The following is a 9,119-nucleotide window of genomic DNA, read 5'->3' on the forward strand; positions in this document are numbered from 1 at the left end:
TTAAATTATTACTTTGCCAGAAACTGATTGGACTTTTACACCATATCGTATACTTATAGATAAACTCACGCCTTCAATCCCAAATGGTATGGGCAGAGACACAAGCAATCAGAAGATAACTTGCAGTCACTTTTTATACGATGTCCTAAGAGGAATACGTAGGTACAATGATAAGGTGGCTCATCATGTTAGAAAGGACACAATCCCTTTGTCGGTTTTTACGACCTGTCTGGAAAGATAGGCAGCTGAACGCGTTCTATGGTTTTTATTCTTTCCCGTTATACTCCAATTAACAAGCCGTTTATAACATAAATATCCTATATCTACGTTCCACTGATAGGCACAGATATCCCCTCAGTCAACCGGAGCATGTATATAGCATATTACTCGAAGCGGGCTCACTGCGGGTTGGTGAAGTTGTTTGGGCTAGTGGCCCTTTGGTAGACGGGTTAGAGTGCCTTCCGAAGCGCGTACCTAATGGTCTTACTTTGTCGGACAATCAGGTGATTCAGCAATGCCCTAGCCAAACAAAGGACAGTGTCTTAAAGTGATTTCCGAATGTCCCTTCGAGAATCAAATCCAGACCCTGTTGCTATGTCACTGTACCTAGCGATTGACTATGATCTGGGTCGAAACGAATACACTTAATACATCGCTAGCTTTTCTTTTCTTTATATATTTTTTTTAAGGAAACGTAATTAATTTCATAATTAAAAAGTAGACAAGTAATTACAGTTTATTTAGAACTAATAGCCTATACACATTTTGTTTTCTTAAAGTGCCTAATTTGAAAAAAACATCGCTGGCAAACTGTTACGGCTGGAGTTAATTTTTATAAAAATTAAAACGAAACAAATGACATATTGTATAGATAGATAGAACTAATATAGAACTAATTATTAAGTGTATTCGTTTCGATCCAGATCATAGTCCATCGCTAGGTACAGTGACATCCTGTTGGTTTTAACAATACAATAATCTAAAATATTATAATGAGAGTCTGTCTAACAATTCATATCAACGCGATGTCTATACCGTCTGGTCTAGATAGTTCTGCTCTAAGCTTCGTTTTATAGCATTGACAAACACCTATATTTTTTGGCAATCCAACCCCTAAGGGATTAGGGAGAGTGAAGGATTACACGTGGGCTTACCCGCTACTGCAGTTTACAAAACTGCTTTGGAAAACATAATCGCATTATACCAAGGCTTTGTAGGATTCAGTATTATAAATCATTAAACTGTGATTGCTTACAGAAAAGACTACCTAATTAGCATAGCAGACTTAACCAAACAATTTCAATTTGGCTACCATTCCCTAGGTGGGGATATAAATAGAAATCAATAGCGCGGAAGGGAGTATTATTTCATTGTTATTATAAAGCGCACAGTAAATACATACAGTATGATAGGTAACTTCGTTCTATATCTTCTTTGCTGGACTGGGACACATTAAATGGCCCGGATCGTGCAGACACCTCCTAATTTTATTTTTAGTTACACCCGTCATTTTCTAATCCGCCGAAAAGGAAAGTAACGGATGATTGACAACTGTTAATTTTAAAATGAATGAATACCCCGGGCGAATGAAATAGGTATCTCGCTGTTAGGTATACAACCCGTTTGACGTGTGCTGTCTACTTATTTCTGTCGGGTTATTGCCAATATAAAAATTTGGGAGGGTTTTCATAATTCCTGCCTAAAATTGACGTACTTAGTACTTATGTTATGCGTTTCCTTTTCGGCGAATAATAAAATGACAGGTATATGCTAAAATAAAATTAGGAGGTTTCTGCAGCAATCGGGGCCAATATACTTACTAAGCTTATATATTTCCTCGGTGCGAAATAAAAACCACTGCCCTATTTTCCATAAAAAAGTAGCATGGAGAAAGCTACACCGACAAGAGCGTAGCTCTGAAATTAATGGTGACGAAACTAAAAACACATTGTAATGTGTTTTGCAGCCATAACGCTTTATATCCTTCACCAACCCGCAGTGGAGCAGCGTAGTGGAGTATGCTCCATACCTTCCCCGGTTGATTAAAGGGAGGCCTGTACCGAGAGGATGTATACTTATATCTACTTGATACATAAAAAGACAAACATAAACAGCCTATATACGTCCCACTGCTGGGCACAGGCCTCCCCTCAATCATCCGGAGGAGATATGGACTATGGAACATACTCTACCACATTGCTCCACTGCGGGTTGGTGGAGGTTACGGCCAACCTGATACACTAGCGCATATTTATAGCAGCGCGATCCTAAACGAAATATAATGGTTTATATAGCGTAGCCTTAACGGGGAAGGATAACGCAAGGATAGAATGGTAATGTGGAATTATGGTGTAATTTTATTCATTTTTACTGTAGCATTGTTCTTCCTAGTGATGTAAGTTGTGGAGTAAGGCATGGACGTGGTAGGTATTACGTTTTATTCTATGGCAATGGATATCTTCTTACACTTTAAGAGTGATTTGTAGTTGCTTGTAACTTTAGAACTTAATAAATTATCTTGCGTAGTATATGATTTGTTTTATGTGTCTTTATTTCTAACATTACGTAATAATACGCGATGAATTTATATTTCGAATCACGAATAGCACGTAACCAAAGGCTTTTTGGCGGGAAACGGGAACGGGACAGTTGCTTTCTTCATTGAATAATCTAAATAATTAATACGAAGTGGTGTTTTGTGGTTAATGATCGCATTAAGTTAGTCGGAAGACATTCGCGAGTGTTATTATATAGGAGTATTCAATAAACAAAGTGTATCTGCCTATTTTCGCTTCGTGGCAGGAAGCCGCTTCATAACTCGAAAGTTTGGTTATGTTTTGGTTTTCCCCGAAGGGTAAGGCAAAGGGAACTATGCCCATACAGCCATGTCTGACGTATTTTTTTTCTTGATGATTAATGAAATGATGAAAGGTGATGATGATGAAACCTAAGCCCCCACCCTCGGAGTAGACTCCGAACCCCAAACGAATTAACTCAAAAGTCCGCATAAACTTTTGAGTTATGAAGCGGCTTCCCGGCACGAAGCGAAAATAGGCAGATACACTTTGTTCATTGAATACTCCAATATAATAACACTCGCGAATGTCTTCCGACTAACTTAATGCGATCATTAACCACAAAACACCACTTCGTATTAATTATTTAGATTACTCAATGAAGAAAGCAACTGTCCCGTTCCCGTTTCCCGCCGAAAAGCCTATTTTTATTTAGCCTGGTTCTCCCACTGCTGGGCAAAGGCCTGCCCTCTGAGCTTCCTTTTAACAACCAAAATATCAATAATATAAAAATATTTTCAACTTTAAAAATGAGGGACTTTTATAAACAATATAGATCGCGTTGTACAGCCTTAACGTGATAATTACCTATTTTCTCATTATTCGGGTAAGTACATAATTATTCCAAAATACAACGTAAAGGCAGATGCATGATTAAAAATAATTGTTGCGTGATATTTTTTGGGAGCTTGATTTGCCTCACCTCTCCGCAGAGGCTACTTTATTATTTAAGCCATTAATGATTTAGGCCGTGAGCCGTTAAAGAGTAAGGGACCACGCGCTGACTGTCTGTCTCGCTCATACACGGGGTAATTCAGCACTTGGTATGAATTATAAGTCGAATGATTTTAACCTACAACAATCAGTTCACAGATATCGACTTATTTTCTATTAGTAAATCTGGGCTAAAGTCGCAAGTTGCAGGATCAACAGGGTTCAGATTTTAAGGCGGCTGATATTTATGTATATTATATCGTATGTATCTATGTTCATATACTATATACATATATATACTTATTGTAGCACACGTAAACACGCATATACATGCAAACACACTTAAACACACACACACACGTTACTTTTAGCTTGATAAGTTTATACAAATTGTTAGCTGTGTTTACCTTTAATTGGTTACGCATTTAGAATAATACCTATGTTTGTTGAATAAGCGTAGTAATAATGTTGTAACTGTTGGTAAACCTAATAAAAAAAAAAAAAAAAAAATGAACAAAGAGGTTTGTATGGAGTATCTGGGTTATTCACATTAAGGCCAACACAATAACATTATATTATTTCTCTGTCATCATCTCCCTTATTATCCCGTTTTTCACAGGGTCCGCTTACCTACCCTGAAGATTTGACAGGTCCGGTTTTTATAGAAGCGACTGCCTGACCTTCCAACCCGCGAAGGGAAAGCCAGCCCAATACAGGTTAGGTCACATATCTCCGAAAATGCATTTCTAGGGAATGTGGGTTTCCTCGCGATGTTTACCTTCACCGCCGAGCATAATACTATGTAAACATAATAATAAAGTGCTTAATATTAGCACTTATAAGGACATGTTAAGGACAGGAATCCCCAGAAACCTTAACATAGTTATTTTACAATGAATTTTGCATTAAAGCCTAGTTTACCACCTACAAAATGACCTTGCTCAGAAAACACGTTTGCTGACTAACATGACCTTAAATATTAGCCTATTATTGTATACTTAAATAAAAAGGAGCTCGGTGGCGCAGCGGTAAACGCGCTCGGTCTGCGATTGTTAAAGTTAAGCAACCTTCGCAAAGGCCGGTCATAGGATGGGTGACCACAAAAAAAAAGTTTTCATCTCGAGCTCCTCCGTGCTTCGGAAGGCACGTTAAGCCGTTGGTCCCGGCTGCATTAGCAGTCGTTAATAACCATCAATCCGCACTGGGCCCGCGTGATGGTTTAAGGCCCGATCTCCCTATCCATCCATAGGGAAGGCCCGTGACCCAGCAGTGGGGACGTTAATGGGCTGATGATGATGATGTATAAAATCCTGATAGACCTATTCGGAGTACGTGTGACTCGTATCGTATGGTCACAGGTTTGAAACGCGGCACGAGCTCTAAACCAGTGAATTCAACTCATAGTTGAATCATGATGATGATGATGACGTGATCCAGCCGATTTCGGCTACGGCGACTGCTTCAACTCCGACTCGCATGTGGCTTATTCAGCCAATCTTATTGGAAAAGATCATCGCACGAACGGCCTCCGTGGTCCAGTGGTTGAGCGTTGGACTCACGATCCCGGGGCCCCGGGTTCGAAACCCGGTAGGGACATATCACAAAAATCACTTTGTGATCCCTAGTTTGGTTAAGACATTACAGGCTGATCACCTGATTGTCCGTAAGTAAGATGATCCGTGCGTCGGAAGGCACGTTAAGCCGTTGGTCCCGGTTACTCTACTTACTGATGTAAGTAAGTAGTCGTTACATCGGCCAACTCTTGCGGTACAAAGATGTGCTCAAACGCCACATGAAAGGATGCGGCGTGGCCCCATCGCGGTGGGAGATACTGGCCCAGGATCGGCCGCAATGGAGGCATACTGTGAACACCAAGGTGTATGGCTTTGAACAGAAACGTCGGGAAGAGCTTGATTTGAAACGCGACGAGCTGAAGGCCCGACCATCTGCGGCCATAACTTACAACTATATCGGAGGTGTGCTGACGTGCAGTGAATGTGGCCGTACATTCGCTGCTAAGATCGGTTACGTCAGCCATATAAGAGCGCATCTTAGGCGTTCCTAGATTGGAGACTTGTCGCCATGGCCGAATACGGCTGGATGGATATATATGGATATATTCCACCTCACAACCCACACGATAAGAAGAAGATCGCACATAGCGGGCATGTGAGCACACCATTTAAATATGTATAATTGATCGCCATAGGCGGTCGGGCTTCCAATTCATCGCGCTTGGCGTCAAGCTCTAAGCGCCGTCGATGTTCAAATTCATGAACTTTGGTGGTTTGGTGTGAGTTGAATCATAAATAACATAATGTGGTTTCTAGGGCAATAGGTTCTTCCTCTAAAGCATGAGACTTAAACATAGCTGGCGAGGGATGGATGTATATAATATACCTCTGCCCACAATCAATATAAGAGCCACGCTCTTGTCGGTGTAGCATTTTCCATTCCAGTCTATCAAAGGCCAATTCCTTGACTTTCCTATAGATAAGACACGACGTTAACCTTTTCGTTAATCTGTTCCATGTAAGCTCTTCTTGGTATAAATTCGTCGTGTCTAATTAGGCGTCCAATCATCTTACCTCTTCTGTCCTCAATAATTCTCAGTATTTGTCTCTTTTCCCTTACTCTTACTAGAACTTCCTCATTTGTAACTCTTTCTGTCCAAGTTATTATTTCCATCCTCCTCCAACACCACATATCAAAGTCCTCGAGTCTCTCTCTGTCCATCTGTGTCAGTGTCAAAGTTATTATTGTTTATAACATACTTATGTGGCGTATGACAAGGCTGAATGTATCCAGTGCCAAATAAATTCGACTCACGCTTGGCCATATGTCACATCGCTCGCCCCCGCACCTCACCTCTCTCTCTTGGGTGAAAGGCTTGCTAGGCGACAGGTGCACTTTTAACTCGCTCTGAGATTTTTATATAATTTATTGTGATTGTGTGTTTAGTCTGTCCTATCCGTGTATGTTGATGAACAATAGAAGATACCCATCATAGTTCGGACTTTTATTTATAAAAGGAGGCCCATCTCCTCCTCACTTATTTATATCTAGTGAGGATGATTTTTACTGAATTATTTTATAAATTGCTAACTCGCTAGCGTTATAGAGTAGCTCTATCCGGAGAGGCTCTCTCCGGTTAATGAGGTACTTCAGGCTACGTTCCTCAAAAACAATATAGATGACGCTGCTAAGATTTTTCTTCATTCAACCTTCTAATTTCATGGATAACAGACATATGCATCATTTTTCTTTGTTTTTTGGTATAAATGACCCTTTTTATTTCACCAAGGCACAATTACATCTTCCACCCATCATTATTCTGCTCAAAATAAAGAGAAGCAATGTAGGTGGCAACATCATTTTATTCATAATGTAACTCGAATATCAAGCAACAATTAGTTTTATATACGTTTCTGCCACCCATCCTATGTCCGGCCCTTGCGAAAGTTGCTTAACTTCAACAATCGCAGACCAAGCGCGTTTACCGCTGCGCCACCGAGCTCCTCAAGATTTTTAGACAACTTTTTTAAATTAACTTAAGTAATTAACACAATAAACATATTAATTACGTTATATCCGTAACCAAGTCAAGACTTCAATAGACTTCCATCTCAAAGTCAAGACTAATTCGCTTCAATAGCACAGCCCACAACTACACCTAACGTAATAACTTCCAGAGATTCGCACCTGCTTTTTGCTTTCTTATCTCAGAGCCGGGGTCTAAATGCGTCTATTGTCCTGGTATGAAGTCCCGACTTCCATTCCAGGGTGAATCAGAGCCAACGAACAATGGACCCCGGACGGAATTTCTCCCGGCGCTAATTAAGAGGATTCTATTCTCGTCAGGTTTTTTTAAACAGACCTGAAGTGGGTTATGATTGAGCGACGGCCATTTGTGATTTCAATAGCTGACGAAGTCGGAGCCTGGTTTCTTCGCAGCTATGGGGGTTTTTGAAATGGGTGCTGGGGAGTGAAATGTTTGATTATTGGGTCTCGTTTATAGGCGTGTTTTGCGGGGTGGGGAACCGCGTTATGTCAAACTCGCGAGGAAAACGCGTTTGCCTGAACGCGTTTACACATCGCCATACGTTTGAATTCGAAATGTAGGTTCTTTGCAGCATTTTGGTATATTCGCATTATCAATTTCGCGCTAATATCGTTGTTGTTACTTATGATAAGCTTATTATAGCGATGATGATGGGCAAGTCTGGGGCCAAGAGCAAACCCATCAAAAGTAAAAAAGAAAAAAATATATATACTGGTAATCCAGTGGTTTTTGCACGGAGTATCCCGGCTGTGAATGAACCCTAACCTAATACCATCGAGTCTCCTTCTTCTTATCGTGTGGATTGTGAGGTAAAATACCAGCCCTATCAACCCTGGTGTCAGGTTTATGATTGACCCGCCAAAGGCCCCTGACACATTATGTAACGATTAATCACTTACATCAGTAAATAGTAACCGGGACCAACGTGTGAATTTCGTTGTTGTATAAGGATTCATGTTACATGTAACTGGTAATTCAGTGGTTTTTGTACGAACTGTCCGGGCTGTAAACGAACCCTAACCTAATACCATGGAATAACTAAAATACTAATACTTACCTACTTCAAATTGTCTACCGACGACTTGTGTCTTGTGTAGATAATTTGTTTCCTATGTATAAACCTACTTACTACGTATAATGTTTGAATCACTGAATGACGTTGCATGTGGTTTTTATTATTATGATCTCAATTTCTCCAAATATGTACCCAAACAAAAGTGGGTCAATTCGCTAGGTTCTAATAAAGTAGGTAAGTAGGTTCTAATAGACATCACAACAGAAATCCAGCTGGAAAGGAAAAATCCTTGGATATAAAAGAAAAATCATCGCAAAAACTTTTCAAGACTTTATTTTAATGGCATTTCCATTTCCTTTGACATTAAATAAAATGCGTACGCTAATTAAAACAAAAAATATTCAAAAGACGGAAAAATCTGGGAGATATCTTTGGATCCACATTTCATTACCTACTGTTATGTGACGTATTTTTGTCAGTTTGTCTCAAGTTATTTTGGTATTTTTTACATTATTTATCTGTCTCGCCTTCCTGACAGACTTCTCGATCATTTTTCTGGTGAAATCCTGTAATTGGCTTTTTTGTTTCTTTTTTTTTTGAATCTTTATTGTTTTGTTTGTAAGCTGTTGGTCCAAGTAATAAATAAATGAATAAATCAGCTTTACGACGGGCACCCCTCGCGAGAAGAAGGTTAGACAGGAAGCAAGCTTAGACATATTTCTCAAGTGTGGGTTGTGAGGTTAATAACCGACCTGATCAACCCTAAGGCGGCTCAATAGCAACACCGGACAGGGTGGCTCATGTGACGACTAGGCTTGGTAAATAGAAGCCAGGACCGACTGTTCAACGTGCCCTCCGAAGCATTGATCATCTTACTTTCGGACAATTGGGTGATCAGCTTGCAATGTCCTAACCAAACTAGGGATCACAAAGTGATTTTATTTATTTATTTATTTATTTATTTATTTATTGAGTACAACTACATCATATATATAAAACATTCACAAGTAATACAATTATTAAAATTAAGACT

The sequence above is a fragment of the Pectinophora gossypiella genome, chromosome 11 (assembly GCF_024362695.1).
Source record: "Pectinophora gossypiella chromosome 11, ilPecGoss1.1, whole genome shotgun sequence".
NCBI classification, from domain to species: Eukaryota; Metazoa; Arthropoda; class Insecta; order Lepidoptera; family Gelechiidae; genus Pectinophora; species Pectinophora gossypiella.